The sequence below is a fragment of the Eptatretus burgeri genome, chromosome 10 (genome assembly GCF_056783735.1).
Source record: "Eptatretus burgeri isolate ZD-2024b chromosome 10, Ebu_testis_v1, whole genome shotgun sequence".
Classification (NCBI taxonomy): Eukaryota; Metazoa; Chordata; class Myxini; order Myxiniformes; family Myxinidae; genus Eptatretus; species Eptatretus burgeri.
In genome coordinates this window covers 16,578,800-16,598,799 of record NC_140970.1, presented here as the reverse complement: position 1 = coordinate 16,598,799, position 20,000 = coordinate 16,578,800, and positions in this window count along the sequence as shown.

The following is a 20,000-nucleotide window of genomic DNA, read 5'->3' as shown; positions in this document are numbered from 1 at the left end:
CACACACACACACACACACACACACACACACACATATATGTAATGTTGGAGTTTCTTTGACTGTTGTGATTATTACTTTCTGAGAACATGTTGAACAACAGAATTATCTATACGCAGGTGGTGCATCGTTTACAGAATTGCGAGGCAAACGTCAGCAGACAAAAGGCAAAAACAGCGAGAGCAAAAAGCTGACTCTAAGAGTCTGGACTGCAGGTGTGTTGTTGCTAAGTCGGCATGGTGGGGAAAACACAGGTGAACAAGATGAGAACAATAAGATCAAGCTCATCTAAAGCCAGGTGTTCCCACCGAGATGCTTATGCGAGCTCGTGATGGAGCGGCATTGATTGTTTGAGGGTTGGGGACGCGTAAGGGGTGGGGAGCTGATGGTCCAGCATCACTCTGGCACCTGTGTTTATCTGCGCCGTGCACACACACATTCCTTTGTGCAGCCACACCGTCTCATTACGCCTTCCCCCTCCCTTTTTTCTTCCACACGTTTTACCGGAGTGTAGACGTTGGATGGGCAGAAGAAATCACGGGTCAGATCTAGTCTTGCTTTACCTGGCTCAGGAACGAGGAAAATATTGAACAATCGCAGCGGTAGTGATGACCACAATGGAAATAGAATGGTTCCAACTGGTCTCGGAAGCCCAATGACCGTCATGTCGTTCACACTCTGATGTCCAATTCTGTATCGAGTATACATGTGAGTGAAGGGGGTTAAGAGATTAGTACATCGATGGTGTGATAAAACACACACACACACACACACACACACACACACACACACACACACACACACACACACACACACACACACACACACACACACACACACACACATAAAATCTTCGAATCCTCGTCATGGTTATTATATTTTGACTTCAACAAACAATAAATAATTTGAACAAAACATACACATTGCCAATTTAAGTTCAGGTAATGGAGACATTACAGTATTTTTCCAAGTGATTATTCGCCCCCATTGGACTTTGTCCTCAACACAAACGGGGGGCTCATGGATTTGGTCTCGATTTTCGTGTCCGTGGGTACGTGCATCTGCAACCACTTCTCTGACACGTATGGACCGATTTTATTCGTACTTGACACAAAGACAACACATGATGGTATACATACGCACATCATTTTGTTTCGTGGTGTGATCAAAGATGGCCAACTGACGGCCATTGAGCTGTAACAAAAACCCCGAATGTTGAATACGTCCTCAACCATTTCTCGGTCATGCATTCACCAATCTTGTTCAAACTTGGCACACAGGTAGTGCATGGTGGCTTACATAGGCACGTCTTTATTTTTCGAGATCAGATCCAAGATGCCGACTGGTGGCCATTTTGTTACTTCAAGGTGTCCCAAACCATTGCTCTGACATGCATAGTCCAATTTCATTCAAGCTTGGCACAAACACAGTACATGATGGAATACACGTGCATCGATCTTTATTTTATGATCTGATCAAAGATGGCTGACTGGTACACCGGCAGCCATTTTAGTTGCACACAAATATGTGCGATCCATTAAACTCCTTAGGGTAAAATTACGAAAACAACGGGGGCTATGACATTCTATTTCTCTTTTTTACTTGTTTATGTCTAAAATTGGTGCCAGTCTACCAGTCCGCCACCTTTGATCAGATCACAAACGAAAGTGAGATTCACGTGGATGCCATCATGTACTATGCATTAAGTAACAAAATGGCAGCCAGTCGTCCATCTTGGATCTGACATGGAAATAAAATGATGTGCTTATGTAAGCCCTCCTTTATTATATCTGTGTGCCAAGCTTCAATAAGATCGGTAAATGCATGTCCGAGAAGTGGTTGAGGACGTGTTCGACGCCGGTTTTATTTACAACTAAAATGGCTGCCGGTGTACCAGTCGGCCATCTTTGATCAGATCGCAAAATAAAGTTAGATGCAAGTGTATGCCATCGTGTACTGTGCTTGTGCCACGTTTGAACACATTTGGATAATGCATGTCCGTGAAATGGTTCCGAAATGGTTGAGGATGTGTTTAATGTCGTTTTTTTTTTTTTCCAACTAAAAACTTGGAGATATGGAGGTGACACACTGACTGACTGACACACACTCTCTCTTTTATTTTTACTAGTGGGCACATTGGTCCATTGGACCAAGGAACAAATCCTAAACATGGCGTGCGTTTAAAACATGGGGAATTCTTCCGGGTTTTTTGTAGTTAATTAGCCTAATTAACTCAGGAGATCGTGACGATCATTACAGTGTGTTACATTTCACATCAGAATGCTGCAGTAGAATTCCACAAAAAAACATGACACACACACACACACACACACACACACACACACCTCATCCATTTATCGTAAATATATATCAGAAAGGCAGGTAAACCAATCCCAACAATTTTCAGCGTCAACAAAGAACTCAATGATCCTTTGGTAATTGATGACAGATCTCGTGTTGTGTGTGTATCGTATGATCTGTGACAATTGTGGAAAACAGCATGTCAGCGAGAGAGGTCGTAAGCTAATCGACCGGATAATTGAGCACACAAAGGCAATTTAGGCTGGAACATCCAGAGCGTTCTGCAGTTGCAAATCATGTGGTGGGAATGAAGCAATGCTAATTTGGAGACAGCAACAAAATTTGACAACGATCCAAACAAGAAAAGGATACCAGCTATCAAAGCTTGGCACACAATGATTAAATATGCCAAGGTGACATCGCACTTAATTGAGCATCCAGCACCTTATATCTCATTCATTAGGAGAATAAGATAAAGGCAACACAAACAAGCAAGTGCTCCAAACATGCAAGGATCATGTAAAGTTACACCAATTATAATGTAATTTATTGTTGCAGCTGTGAGCCATAACTGTTTGTTGCGTGAGATGCAGAAACTTCCATGTGGGCAGAAGATTTGAATGTATATTCGCATCTAAACCAGACTCAATGGGCATACTGGTTAGAGCATCCACTTTGACTGTGGGGAGGTGGGGTGGGGGTCAGTGGTTCAAGCCCTGACCGAGTCGAACCAAAGACTTTAACAGATTGATGCTCAGCATTTAAAAAGGATAGAGCAAGGACAAATAGCCACAACTTGGTCATAAAAGCACAGGCTAAGATGGGCCTCATGGCCACCTCCTGCATCAAAGTTCCATATATATATATATATATATGTATATATATATATATATATATATATATATATATATATATATATATATATATATATATATATATATATATATATTTGTGACGGGGGCGGGTGAGAAAACCACGAGGGGGGGAATCTATCCCGGGTTCCCACCAGACTCCCCAGAATCGCAGACTGTCGCAAACGGATAACTCCGTGATGCGGCAGGTCGCTAACCGACCGTGAACGTGAATAACTCAACCACATGACTTAGGGTCCTCCGTATAATATTGGTTACCGAAAAATAATCACGTGACCGAATTACCAGGGGAAACACGCCCTCAATATGCCTTGTCCGAACCGGATCACCTTACCGGATCAGATGCAGCTGAGCGACACTGCCAAGGACGTACCGCCTAAAATAACTCATCGTTGGGAATAAAGTGCCGGCTAGGCTAGGATACGGACCATGCTGGATCAATGAAAGAAAAGACAAAACGAGCTGGGAACATTTCTACATAAGGATTTATTACAGCCAGGCGAGGAAAAATTGTGGCACAGTGAATAGATTTATTGTTGTGTGGAAGAGATAGAAAGAAAAGTGAAAGGTGCGACAATTAAACAAGCAACTTACAAAAGCAGACACAGAGCAGACTTATTCCGATATATCTTCTGCAATCTCAACTGAAGCGAGGACAGGCGCAATGACACACACACACACACACACACACACACACACACACACACACACACACACACACACACACACACACACACACACACACACACACACCGATGAAGAAGAGATAATGAGCAAAAAGAAGAGGAGATGATGCTAATGGTGTCGTAATACCATGCATAATTGACCGACAGCGCCACCCTGTACGTTTTTGGGGGGATGCTCCGCTGAACGATCCCTCCTTGATAGTTGGCGCGTCGTCTCCTGCTTGGCTACGGTGCAGCAAAGCATCTGCACCGATCCAGAGAATGGGCGCGACCGTCAGGAGTGAGGGAGGGACTTTGGGTGGAGCCAGCGACGAGTGCGTGAAGAAACAGAGTCGAGAGCGAGTGGGCGGAGTGCCAGCAGTAGGTGGAATCAGGCAGGTGGGTGGAAAAGGTGGAGAAAAGAAGGTGGAGTCAGGCGGGTGGGTGGAGCCAGCGACGAGTGGGTGAAGAAACAGAGTCGAGAGCGAGTGGGCAGAGTGCCAGCAGCAGGCGGAGTCAGGAGGGTGGGTGGAAAAGGTGGAGAAAAGTAGGTGGAGTCAGGTGGGTTGGTGGAGCCAGCGACGAGTGTGTGAACAAGAAGACGGCGTGCAGCAGGCGCAAGCAGAGACCGATCGAAAATCAGGCAAGGAAACTGAGGATGATCAACATGACGACGATGACGACTCTGACGACTCTGGATGGCTCTGACTCTCTGACGACGCCTCTGTGGACGGCTTCACGATCCGTCCTTTATAGACCCTGCAGTGCAGGGCGGAGCGCGGCCCTGAAGCGAAGTGTTGTCACCTGAATGGGGTGCTCCCAATTGGCCCCGGCCACCACTCGACCCGATTGTCATTGCCGGAAGCGGCCTTACTTTACATCCAGCAAGATATGTCTGAGTTGCAGAATCGTCTCGCTCCGAACCCCGCGATATGAATCGCCTTGCTTGTTCTGTACACCATGCAGCACGAGTGATCCGGGCCGTACAGCACACCTCTGCTTGGTATCAGCTGTATGTATATATATATATATATATATATATATATATATATATATATATATATATATATACATATATATATATATATATATATATACATATATATATATATATATACATATATATATATATATATATATATATATATATATATATATATATATATATATATATATATATATATATATATATATATATATATATATATATATACATATATACATATATATATATATATATATATATATATATATATATATATATATATATATATATATATATATATATATATATATATATATATATATATATATATATATATATATATATATATATATATATATATATATATATATAGATATATATATATATATATATATATATATATATATATATATATATATATATATATATCTGTATATATATATATATATATATACAGATATATATATATATATATATATATCTGTATATATATATATATATATATATATATATATATATATATATATATATATATATATATATATATATATATATATATATATATATATATATATATATATATATATATATATATATATATATATATATATATATATATATATATATATATATATATATATATATATATATATATCTATATATATAGATATAGATATATATAGATATATATAGATATATATAGATATATATAGATATATATAGATATATATAGATATATATAGATATAGGTCAGGTATGGGAGCATGTGCCAGAACAGCGCGTCGCTGCGTCCACTTTCCGCCGGTACTCCAGGGGCCTCCGTCTGGCCATCCCCCAGGCAGATGCCAGGCCCATCCCCATCTCCTTGAGATGATGGTCAACCTGCTGCAACCATGAGGCACGTGGTCGGCCCACTGGCCTCCTCCACTCATGAGACTCCCTCACTGAGAGAATCTGGTGAGCAGGATCAGCGTCAGGAAAACGAGCCACATGTCCATACAGCCGCAGCTGACGCTCACGGACTATGCAGGTAACAAATCTCATCCGAGTCTCTCTCAGCAACCGCTCGTTGGACACAAAATCCGACCAGCGATAGCCAAGGATTCTCCGAAGAGACCTGGTACCAAAGGAATTAAGTCTCCGTCTCAGATCCTTGGTCAAAGTCCAAGTCTCGCACCCATAGAGCAAGACTGGAAGTACCAAGGACCTGAAGACTCGGACTTTCGTCCTCCCGCACAGGTACCGGCAGCGCCACACCCCATGATCCAGTGAATCCACGACTCCCCAGGCCCGACCCAGACGTCTATTGACCTCCGGCTCACAACCTGCGGAGACATGAATATCACTGCCAAGGTAAGTGAATCTATCCACGACCTCAACATCCTCACCACAAACAGACACAGACAGGACAGCAGCATCCAAGATGTCACCGAAAGCCTGGATCTTTGTTTTGACCCAAGAAATCCGTAATCCCAACGGCTCCGACTCCTCATTCAGCACCTCGAGGGCCCCCAAGAGGATGTCTAAAGTCTCCGCAAAGATGACTGCATCATCTGCAAAATCAAGGTCCGAGATCTTGACATTGCCAAACGATGCACCGCAACTTGATCTCTCCGACATCCTCCCAAAAATCCAGTCCATACAAGTGCTGAAAAGTGTGGGGGCAAGTACACATCCCTGACGAACTCCAGTAACAACTGGAAATAAGTCAGAGGCGGTACCACCACACTTCACAGCACTCTCAGTACCAGAGTAGAGTTCAGACATCAGATCGATCAGTTTCGGTGGCACCCCACGAAGACCAAGAATCCTCCAGAGGACATCCCGATTCACTGAATCGAACGCTTTACAGAGATCAACATAGGCTGCAAGCAGCCCCTGCCGAAACTCTCGTCTGCGTTCGGTGAGGACACGAAGTGCAAGGATACGGTCAATCGTTGACCTCTTTGGTGTAAAGCCTGACTGCTCTGGACGCTGGTGCTCAAGCAGATGGTGGCGAACCCTATCAAGAATTATCCGAGCAAAGACCTTGCCCGGCACTGAGAGCAGCGTCACCCCTCGGTAGTTGTTGCAGTCTTGGCGATCACCCTTCCCTTTCCAGAGAGGGACAACAAGGCCCCTCTTCCAGTCAGTTGGGATGATGCCTGTGTTCCAGGCAGAGCACAAAACTGCATGCAACGACGCGAGTGCAGCATTTCCACCAGCCTTGAGAAGTTCAGCATGGATGCCACAGATCCCTGGAGCTTTGCCCCGTTTCAACTGGTTCACCGCAGCCCGTGTTTCCACAAGCGATGGTGGACCACAGTTGATTCGAGGGTCAGCAACAGGGATTGTAACACCCTTGACGTCCAACTCGACAGCTGGGGGATCAGCCTGGTACAACCGCTCAAAGTAACCGGCCCAGCGGGCCTTCACTTCAGACTCCTCTGTCAAGAGCCTACCACTCTCTGCTCGAACTGCAGTGCTCCGAGGGATGGGCTTGGATGAACGTAATGCGCGAATTCCCCTGTAAGCGGGACGAGAATCACCTGTCCACAGGTGATGCTCCACCCCTCACAGATTCCTCGCACATAGGCCTCCTTGTCCACCCTCAGTGCACGTACAGTTTTACGCCTCAGCTCCCTGAACAGCTCAGCTCTGCCATTCAGCCTGGCCCTGCGACTCTGGTCAATGGTATCCAGTGTCCCTTGAGAGACAAAATTCTTCTTTGCCCTGCGGTGAACTCCAAGGCATCCACCGGCAACATCAAGGACGGTGGTCTTGAAGGTGCTCCACAACTCTTCAGGACCCCCCAAAGCACCCAGACCCCCAAGTGTCCACTCAGCCTGTTCGCAAACTCCTCAGCTACTCTCTCATCCCTGAGCTTGGCAACATCCAGCCTAGGCTGGGATGGTACCATTCTCCAGGATTTAAGGTGCAGCTTTAGAGTTGCTACAACAAGCCTGTGGTCAGTATTGAGGAACTGAGCACTCCGGTAGACCCTGCAGTTCTGGATCATCCTCCAACGACCGTCAATGAGGACATGGTCAATCTCCTTTGCCACACCGCCAGCGTTGGAATACCAAGTCCAGCGATGAGCTTGCGGGCGCTGAAACCATGAACCAGCCACCCTAAGTCCATGACTTCTTGCAAAGTCAAGGAACTTAGTGCTATTCTGGTTCATAGTTCCTGACCCATGGGGACCAACACACACCTCATAGCCATCCCTATCAGTTCCAGTCGATGCATTGAAATCCCCCAAGACTAGAAGTGTATCTCGTCTGGGGCACTGATCAACCACAGACTCGAGTGTGGCGTAGAATGCATCCTTCACGGTAAGATCACTCGCCTCAGTCGGAGCATAAATAGAGACCAGGGAAATGACACCTAAGGAGTGACGAATCCTTAATCTCATAATACGCTCGTTGACCGGTGTTACCTCAATTATCATTGGGGTCAGCTTATTGGACACAGCTACAGCAACTCCTTGGGTATGGTAACCATCAGAGCGACCAGACCAATAGTAGGTGTAACCACCCACCATTATCTCGCCGCAATCCGGTCTCCGAACCTCAGAGAGAGCTGCAATCCCGATGTCCAAACGCTTGAGCTCAGATGATAACAGAGACAGGTGATCATCCTCTCTTAGGGATAGGACATTCCAGGCACCCACCCGAAGGGACCGCCTCAGGTTAACCCAAGGAGACCGCCGTCTGGTGGACGACACCTCAGCACCACTCCGACACACTCTCCCGCAATCTGACCCAGGGATGTTACCCCGTGGTTTCCCTCCTATCAAAGATTGGGGGTCCCGAAGGCTTTGCCCCAATCCCATCATCCGGTGAGCTGCCCTGCGAAGGGAAGCTGCACAGGAGGTACTCCCACGGAGTGGGTTTTCAGATTTTTTGCGTTTTTGCGTTTTGCGGAATGAAGCGTTTTACGGTGGCTGGAGTGCAAATCCTGCCACCAACCTCCTAATAAGAAGTAACCCAACTGCAGGAGGACGTCCGCAGACACAGTTGGGCACTAGATATGGATGGCCGTTGGCTCACAAGGAGCTCCTCCGCCCTTTGACAGGTTTTGTTTTTAATCCTGCTGGGTGTCCATATCCAAACACCCTCCTCACCAGAAAACCTGGTGGGGGAGACGGTTTAGTCGCCGACAACCCGACCATGGAACAGGTTAGTACAGGTTTACATGGTACCTGTAGCAGGTCAAAGATCGAACCTGACCTGACATATCTGTATATATATATATATATATATATATATAACTGTATATATATATATATATATATATATATATATATATAACCTGGTGTGTTGGCGCAGTGGTTAGGGCAGCGGCTTGGGATCTAAAAGGTCCTGAGTTCAAGCCCCGTTGGGCCACTGAATTAATACACCAGGGGGTTGACTCAGCCTGCCATCCTTCCGAGGTCGGCGAAATGAGTACCAGTATACTGGGCCGGTGTATACCCCGGTTAAAATAGGTGTACCATATCCCTGTGTCGTAAGAGGCGACCAGGGTTGCGTCAGGAAGGGCATCCGGCGTAAAACCTGTGCCAAATCACTATGCGGATCACACGGATGATCCGCTGTGGCGACCCCTAACGGGAGCAGCCGAAAGAAGAAGAAGAAGAAGATATATATATATATATATATATATATATATATATATATATGTATATATGTATATATATATATATATGTATATATGTATATATATGTATATATGTATATATATATATATATATATATATATATATATATATATATATATATATATATATATATATATATATATATATAAAAAAAATATTATATTTATATTGTTACGAACTCGGGTTCGGGAATTACCATGAGGGGAAAGCATTCAGATCCCTCCCGAATGCCCTACCCTGTAGGCCGACGTTCCGCAGATAACTCCGTGGCCCAACTTCTTGTTTGGCAACCGTGGACGCTGGCAAAAGCAATTACACTGAGCAGAGTCCTCGTGTCCACATCTACGTTACCTACTCATTGATACAATTACCTGAGCTCGTGCCCATGCCCTTAGCGCACACTCATGTATCACTACCGAGCTAAACAAAGAGTGCATTGTAAGCTAACCCACAGAGCCAATTAGGAAGAGGAAAAACTTCCCATCTTGCAATAATGAACACATTTTACCAGACCAATGAAGGAAAGGACAACCAAGACAGATGTGAAAGAACAAACAACAATCTTTTGTTTCACAAGCAAGGCAATCATTAAAGCGAGTATTTATAAGCAAGCAAAAGGCACTGAAGAGCAGACATACCCCTACAACATATTCCCGTTAGACAGACTTACTTCGCCAAAAGACATATGGCCGTCATTCAATCTGGTAAGAAAGGAGATAAGAAGAACTGAGGTAATAAGAAAAGCAGAACGGAGTGTGGGGGTGATCTTCTCTCTTACCCCACGCAACCATGTGAGGTTACGTCGAGCAAAATATGATGAGGGGTGTGGGTGGGGGGGGGGTTAGGATGGGAAAGAGGTATGATGGGGTGTCAGAAGCATGTTGGAAAGTGTGCTGGAAGCGTGTGGTGTGAATCTGTATGGAGCTGCATGACACCCCAGGAACTGCACCATGCTCTGAGGTCATTGGCTACTCACGGACTCGTTCTTGTGCCTCGTGTCCCAGCACAACTGGGACGAGCGCGACCTGCACTCCGGCAGATAATCTCAAACCGGCAGTCTGAGACATGCGCAATGCCCTTTGTGCATCAACAACAGATGCGAACGCTCATTGCATTCTGCCTTTGGAGTATCGATGAACAGCGGTCCTTGTTGCATTGACAACAGCCCCAAGGGAATCAACAACCGCAGCAGCTCCCAGGTCATTAACATCTGCAGCAGCTCCCATATCATTAACATCTGCAGCAGCTCCCATGGCATCAACAGTAGCCGCAGCCTTTAACTTATTTTTGAACTAAATTCAAAGTGCTATGTCTGGCACAAGCATAACATTGCAGATCACCCAGTCAACATCATCACTACTGTCAAGCATGATGGTGACAGCATCATGTTATGGGGGGCTGCTTTTCATCAGCAGGGACTGGCAAGCTTTTCAGGATAGAAAGGACAATGGACAGTGCAAGGTACAGGAGAATCTTTGATGAAAATCTGCCCAAGTCAGCTATTAATCTGAAACTGGGTAGGAGATTCACATTTCAGCAGAACAATGATCCGAAGCACAAAGCTAAAGCTACAATGGAGTGGCTGTATAAGAAGAAAATAAATGTTCTTGAGTGACCCATTCAAAGTCATGACGAACACTTCGGGTGAGACTTGAAGATTGCAGTCCATCGACGATCCCCATCAAACTGGGCAGAACTAGAGCAATTTTCACATAAAGAATGGGCAAGTACTTTACCACCTCACTGTGCAAAGGTGGTAAAGACCTAACCAAGACTTGTAGCAGTCATTGCTGCAAAAGGTGCTTCCAGGAAGTACTGACCGAAACGACTGAATACTTTTGCAACCAGAGAATTTTGATTTGTTCATGGTTTTTGCAGGTATCCTGACATGTAACCCCTTTCAAATGCAACAGTGTTTAGTTTGACCTCTTCATTCTATACGAATAAATGTCAATGTGTGCGTGTCTCCTCCATAACTCCAAAAACATGGAACTCAGCAATCTGAATCTTTGCAACCACACTAAGGGAGCTCCAAGGAAATGCATGAGTGAAATTTGGGTGTTTGGGCAATTAATACACCTTTGAAGATAATCAACGGCCTTATTTAATTATATCCTTCATCAAGCGATCCTCAGCCACCTCGCTCTCTGGGGTCTTAAGGCGTATCCTGGGTTACCTCACTGGAGTCTGAAGCCACCATGTGTTTTGGACTGCTCAACCATGGTTTGACATGGAACAGGCCACAACAATTTTTTAACGATAAAGTATATTTTTTCATATTCCTTACTCATATTATCGAATTCCTGTTATTTTTGCTGTGAATCGATGGGTACATTGCAATGCTTATAACGCCCGGAGACACCTGTGTTTGTGGCTTTATTTCATTTCTGCACACACCATAACCTTGAGAACCTCTGAAACTAAGCTGAATTACAAAATTTAAGCTCAAGATTTGAACTTAGCAGCAGTTCCAACTCCAAAGAAAGTGTTCATTTGTCCATTTCTGACATAGTTGATATTTTGGGCATCTCCGGAAGGGTACTGTATGTGTTGAATATGATGGTTCGGAGATTGCTATCGCTTGGCAATCGAGCCGTTCCTTCTCAACTGTTTTGTTCGAGGGCTTAAGCTACTTGGCAAGTGCTCTACAATACTTACACTGTCACTGAATACTGCATGTCGATCGACTTGAACAATGTTCAGGAGGCACTCGCCTGTGTTGGCCCCGCATTGTTCTGCAGTGTATCGGGTGATGACTGGCTCACTGAAAATGTGCAATTTCCCCTTTTTGTTCAATATTGTTTCATTATACAATCCGTCACTTCAGCATAAATAAATAGAAATTTAAAAAATGAAACGTTTCATTAACATCACGGCAGGATAGGTGAGAGATACACACGCTCGTTCTAAGCTGTGTAGCCTGGTTTCGAATCCCAATCCAGCTATAAACTGTCATTCCGGTATTTCACAGGCAGTGTGATTCATTAATGTGTGTTGTGTTAAAGTGGACATCACATCTGCTGGCATTCTCCCCCCTCTCCTCCCCTCCCCTCCCCACCTTCCCATATCTCTCCACTCTCCCTCTCTCAACCCTCTACCTCTCTCACACTCCCTCTTTCTGCCTCCCGCCCCAATAATCCCTCTCTCTTTCTCTCCCACCCCTCTTCCTCTCTCCCCCTACCCCTCTTCCTCTCTTCCCCCCCCACCCTATCTCTATCTCTATCTCTATCTCTCTCTCTCTCTCTCTCTCTCTCTCTCTCTCTCTCTCTCTCTCTCTCTCTCTCTCTCTCTCTCTCTCTCTCTCTCTCTCTCTCTCTCTCTCTCTCTCTCTCTCTCTCTCTCTCTCTCTCTCTCTCTCTCTCTCTCTCTCTCTCTCTCTCTCTCCCCCCGAAGGTATCTGGACCGTGGTTATGCCCGGATGGTAGTTATCTCCACACACGTATCTGAAGAGTGGTTATGTCCACACGTATCCAGCTGGTGGTTATGTGCGCATGTATCTGAACTGTATTTATGTCCGCACATATCCGAACGGATGTTATGTCCGCACGTATCCGAATGGTTATGTCTGCAAGTATCCGAATGGTTGTTATGGCTGTTATGTCCGCACGTATCCGAATGGTGGTTTTCTCCACACATATCTGAATGGTGGTTATGTTCACACATACCCGGATGGTGGTTATCTCCTCACATATTCAGACAGTGGTTATGTCCGGATGGTGGTTTGCAACACACGTGTCTGGAGGGTGGGTATGTCTCGGCAGTGGTTATCTCCGGATGGTGGTTATCTCCATACGTGTCTGGACAGTGGTTATCTCTGTACGTATCCAGTTGGTGGTTTTCTCCGCACATATCCAAAAGGTGGTCATCTCCGCACGTATCTGCATGGTGGTTATGTCCAGAAGGTGGTTATCTCCGGATGATGGTTATATCCAGACGGACCCTCCCCTCACACTGCCTTACCTTATGCTCCCCTGCTCTCCCCTCATGCTGCCTTCCCCTCCCCTTCCCTCACGCTGCCTCCTCTTCCCTCGTGCTGCCTCCCCTTCCCTCGCACTGCCTCCCCTACCCTCGCACTGCCTCCCCTACCCTCGCACTGCCTCCCCTTCCCTCGCACTGCCTCCCCTTCCCTCGCACTGCCTCCACTTTCCTCGCGCTGCCTTCCCTTCCCTCCTGCTGCCTCCCGTTCCCTCGCGCTGCTTCCCGTTCCCTCGCGCTGCCTCCCATCTCTCATGCTACCTTCTCCTCTCCTTGCGCTACCTTCTCCTCCCGTCATGCTGACTTCCCCTCCCCTTCCATCATGCTGCCTCCCCTTCCCTCGTGCTGCTTCCCCTTCCCTCGCGCTGCCTCCTCTCCCATCTTGCTGCCTTCCCTTCCCCTTGTGTTTTCTCCCCTCTCCTCACGCTGTCTCCCCTCCCCTCCCACTGCCTCCCCTTCCCTCACACTGCCTCCCCTACCCTCGCGCTGCCTCCCCTTCCCTCGCGCTGCCTCCCCTTCCCTTGCGCTGCCTCCTCTCCCCTCTTGCTGCCTTCCCTTCCCCTTGTGTTTCCTCCCCTCGCCTCACGCTGTCTCCCCTCCCCTTGCGCTGCCTCCCCTCCCTCGTGTTGCCTCCCCTCACACTGCTTCCCATTTCCTCGCACTGCCACCCTCCCCTCATGCTGCCTCCCCCCCATGCCGCCTCCGCCTCCATGCTGCCCCCCTTCCACACTGCCTCCCCGCCCTCACGCCATTCTCCTCCCAAACCCCTCCCCTCCACACAACTCTCCGGAGGTCGAGGAGAGGAAGAAGCATCAAAGAATCTGTGAATTGGAGAAATAAAAGCTTTTTTTTTCGAATTTGTTTTTTTATCTCACATCTTTCCCTCAAGTCCTATCAAATACATGTCCAGAACACCTCCTTCACCTCCGCACTTACCCCCTCACTCCCCACGACTCCCCTTCTCTCCCATCCTCCTCATTCCCTCCTCTATCCCTCTCCTTCCTTCCTTCTCTCTCCCTCCCCTCCCTTAGTAGCCCCATCAGCGGAGCGACAGGTTGTATTTGCTAGCTACGAATAAAAAAGTTCATTTGGAAAAAAATGTTTCAACATAATTCGTAATTCATCTGAACGTGCCATTATTGGTAGGGTGTGATTACTTTTGCAAGCCACTATCGATCAACGAGATGGTGTGAAATTAAAATACGGTGACAAATCAACAAGATGATGTGATCAGGGTGCCAGGAAAAATCGGAATATTTGTACGAAGACGAATCTTGTGTTAAGAAGAAAAGAGTACCGTACTTAAAAATTTCAACTTTAAAATGTGAAAACTGGACTGTACAGAAATTATTGGCCCCTGGATGTTTGCCGATTGGCTGAACAATTAAATTTCACATCGGGAAAATAACTACACATAGGAAATACGGTGTCAGCGAGATATGTGTTCCAGACTGGTGGAAAGCGAAGGATGCTTTACGGACTACCAAGAAAACCAAGAAGGCTAATCGTGGCTACAAAGCTAGGTGGATAAACATCGAGTGCTTATATTACAATACGTGCCCGATGTTCCTGTTTATTAAGGAGTGGTGAACTGTGACAAAACGTAATGTGCTATGAACCAGTGGCCAAAATGATTCTGTCGCTCGTTTCAAACACTAAATATGCTTGCTTGTTTTACAGTAGTATCGTAGGCAGTGATGCGTTGTGGTTGTCAGGGAGTATTTAGCATATCTATTGTCCTGACTGAATGATAGTTTTGCTAATTGCTGTATAGTCGTTGATATAGCTTCGTCATCTACTCCAAATAAACTTGTCTATGAACGAATGAAAGAAATCCACATCGACTTATCGACCGAAAAATACGGTATTTCCACATCCTGAACTATCAACTCTTAAGCACCTGAATTTGGGATGTTTTAATGGTTGTTGAACTTCTTAGTCCTTTCTAAAGTGGAAGGAATCACTGTAATTATGTAACTGGCCTTTATCCCCTTGACCTTTCATACCTCTGCCCTCAATCCAACCCACTCGAGGTTATAACAAGGAAATATGACACAGGAGGAGGCCACTTGGCCCATCACGCCTGCGCACCACCAACACCACAGTAAATAAGTCCATCAAGCTAACAGCTCAATTCCAACGGGGCAATGGGGAAAGCAGTGGGGATGAGAAAAGTGGAGCAGGCTCAGGGACATCACCAGGGTGTTGAAAATTAATGATTTATTTCTTTTTTTTGGAATTATTTGTGGGGGGGGGGGGGAGGTTTGTAGGCATACATGCACAAGGATTCAAAGGCAGTTTTAGGGTGAGGAATGCACAAACACTGATCACTCATCTTTTGATGAGAACCTCTCACAGGTATCACAATCACTACAGATGTATAAAATCCCCCATCTATATACTCAAGTGATCTACAAGTCGTGTCAATTTCCCTATACCCCTCTATCTCCAATACTTCCAGGTACCTAATTCCAATTTAAACCTATCTACCGTTTCTGCTGCCACTACCTTTCAAGAGAGACCATTCCATGTATCAACTACTCTCTGAGTGAAAGACCCTTGCCTTACCACCATCAACTCTCTCCTTCTTTACTCTCAGCCTCTCATCTCTGGTCATATCACTGTCTATTTTGTTGAAAAACTCTTCTGCACTTATATTGTCTATAAACTTCATTATCTTAAACATCTCTATCATATCCCCTCCCAACCGCCTCCTTTCTAACATATAAAGTCCTGTCTCCTTCAGCTGCTCCTCCGAGCTCAGTCTTGTAAGCCCAGGAATCAATCAAGTAGCCCTGCGCTGACCCTCTCAATGGCAGCAGCCACAGTATATCCTTCCTTAGAAGTTTCACATCGTGTTCACACAATTATTTTTTTAATGAGGTTCTCCAAAGAGTACCAGCAGAAAAGGTTTGGTACTCACAAAACAATTTTTTGTCAGCTTCGAGTGTGCTCGTCTGCTTTCCCAATCGCCACTCCAATTTTTAATTCACCTCTCTCCTTCCTCTGTAAGTGGTCTTGGAACGTTCACTCCAGACGACACTCACAAACCGCTCTTTTTTTGTTATGGATGCTCCTGAGCCTCCCCCTTTTCCACTTCACTCGTGCGTTCTCTTTAGATCTTTTTTAGTTTAATCTTAAAAGTTATAAACTTACAATATAGTTTATAAAATATATTGTTATAATTTATATACTTAATTTTGTACATTTAAATTTTGAAATTACTTCAAATCAATAATCAGAATTATCACAGAAGAATCTTACGGACATGAGCTGAGAAACCACCTTTTATTCCTCTTCGCTCGCGTGTTCTCCTCTGATTTCTTTTTTTTCAATCTTATAAATTACAAGTTATATTATAACTTATAATCTAATAATTTATAAACTTAATTTTGTGCACTTAAATTTTGAAATCACAGTACATCGGAATCAGCACAGAATAATCTTATCGACACTCGATGAGAAAACCTTCCATCAAAAGCCTCTGTTGTGTCAGTGGTCTGGATTTTTTAGCTTTCTCAGCATCTTTGAAGTGTGCATTGTTTTTTTTTAACCAAGTACCTGAGTACCAGTTATGTGAACTGCTGCACATTACATCAATCTCTAAGTGCGAAAATTATCTTATTTTTTATTCTCATAATTCACAGACATAACTCACACAAAGTGATTAAGTGTTTAAGTTTAAGAATTAAGTTTTCGGATTAAAGTGTAATCCATCCATCCATCCTTTGGGACCGCACGCTGTACAGAGCATCGTTGCTGCTAAAGCAGTCTCCTGGGCTATTGGACACAATCCTGGATGGGTCGCCACTCCGACACAGGATACTCGAATGGCTCAATCATTCCAGTAGGCTGCTATTCATTTTGCCGACCTCGGAAGGATGACAGACTGAATCAACCCCACCTGGTATTAATTCAACGTGAGAATTAATTCAAAAGCCGAGCGCGATTTGAACTCAGTACTTTAGGATCCCAAGCCTGCCACCCGAACCATTAAGCTAACACCATCCATCCATTGGGACCATACTCTGTACAAAGAATTGGTGCTGCCTCAGCAGTCTACTGGGTTATTGGTCACAATCCTGGATGGGTCACCACGCCGACACAGGATACTCGAATGGCTCAATCATCCCAGCAATCTGGTACTCATTTTGCCAACCTCGGAAGGATGTTAGACTGAGCCAACCCCACCTGGCATTAATTCAACAGCCAAGCAGGATTTGAACTCAGGACCTTGGGATCCCAAACACACCACCAAAACTATTAAAGTGTAATGATGATTGATGTTTGATCTCATTTTAAAATCATTATGTTGCTTTCTGAAATTTGTATGACTAATTTGCATATAATCACAAAATATCCACTTTTTGTGAGTTTGCATCTCTGTTACAACCTTAAAATCTTGTCGTTCACTTCCTGCTTGGACACACTTCAACATTTTCTTTGTTAAGTTTCTTCTCAATAAATATGGGTTTTGCATCTGGGATATTTGAGAAATCCATCATATTAAATTCATGTGATTGTTAATACAACACAAAATCAGGAGATTTAAATGAGTCGTGAAAGAATGTCGACATTTGGTTTTTGTGCAAGTGCTGTTGGCAGTAAAAACTGGAATTCACATACCAGAGAGTGCAAACATCATGCGGTGCAAGTGTTGTTATTAATGAAACAAAACAGGTTTCTTGAGAAAGGAAGCTGTGACCATCATGGGAAAAATGCACCAACTCTTGAGAATGTTGTTTTACAACTGCAAGGCAATGTGTTAATCACTTCCTTCTTCAACAGAGGCTCTGCTGCTGCACGAGTCAATATGCTGCTCCTTAATATTTAAAAACATAATTGGCTTTAAATTGGTGTTTGAGCCTTTTTTGCTTGCTGAAATTTCTATCGCAGGTTGGGCGGAAATGGAATTTCCCTGGTGCAAGGAAATAAACTGGCTGCTTGCCAAATTCTTCGTTGGCATTTTAATTCTAATACTGTTTCCATTAAAATGTTTTCAGTAAAATAAAATCCCCAACCAATTCACCCTCACACATCTCTGTTCTGTTACTGGAGGGCTAGGGTAGGGGGAGTTAATGGCCCACCTTTCCACAACAGGAAATTACTCTATATCAATACCGTTGTGGAAATGGGAATTTTCATGAATTTTATTGCTGGATTTTTTTCTGATTGCCTATCAGGTTTTTGATAATGTTGTTTTTTTTACTGCCGCTATGTGATTTTATGCTGAGAATTTCTGTTATGGTGTTATGTTATTTAACACTTAAGATATTCCTGATCATTGTCCCGTGCTTGGCAAACTTCCGACGGGAAGCAACCACAGTGAGCGGTTACCATCGCACGCTAAAGCCACTGACATGTCAAGAATAACCTATCACTATTTTTCACAAACCAACAGTGAACAGTTATTGTCTGCCGATGATCCAGCAGGGACAATTACCGCACTGGTTTGTATAACAGGATTACAAAAAAAAAAAGTCTTCCAGTGACCCAAAATGAATCTGATCATTTGTGAAACGAAATGTCAGCAAGATGAAGCAAGCTGCTCCTTGAGAGATAAATAATTTATTTCACAAGATGCTGTATGAACACAATGCTCAAACATAAAACACAAGACAACCACGTATCACCCCCGAGACATCACAAACACTCAAGCACTCATGCAAGAACTCGGCAGTATTGAGGAAAAGGCATGAGGTGAAGAACAGGAAGCTTAAGTGGAATACGTATGGGGATACCTCATCTGCACCAGTGCAAGAGTAGGAGCCAGATGGTGTGGCAAACCAGTGGCTATAAGAATACTGAGAGTGATCGAGTCAAAGAGCAGGTGTCAGACATACTGGTCCATTAAGAGAGTGACAGAAGATTGACTGACAAGAGAGGCCACTTCCTATCGGGACCTGGATTTTGTACCTAACCCTGTTCTGGTGTAAGTCCCTGCATCCCCTGAGGCTCACCAATGATGGGCCACAAGGGCCCCACAAATGATAGCCACAGAGGTTCCACCAATCTTGGTCAGGAGCCCTCAGGAATCCCTTCCCTGTGAGGCTGTGACTCTCTGCCCCAGGGCATTCAATAATTCCTGGTGTCAGCAATGAACCAATGCCCACCTCCCACTAGCTGATGGAGAGCTGCAGAGGAGGAGCTAACTCTCCCTGTCAGTGGGGGTAACATGCCTCATCTCCACAATCCTGTCTGGTTCCACAAAGGAGAACAATTTAATATGAAGGATGATTTTATTTGGTATGGAGGGTGGTGCTTGGTACAGGAGGAAAGAGAGCTCACGTCAATCAAAAATTGTCCTTGGGGTAATGCTGCAACACAGTTTTGGCTGTTATCCTCACTCACCTGCACTCAGCCTCAGTCTCACATTATTCCAAAGAGGTGTGAGCACATTTATCCAAACATACAGGAAGCGGACAAAAAAACTTGAAACAGCAATGCAAAGTCACTTAATAGGATGTTGGGCCACAATATGCAGCCTGTATGCACCGTGGCAAAGAGTCCACCAGTGTCTGGAATTCTGCAGGAGGGATGTGGCACCATTCTTCCATGAGAAAGT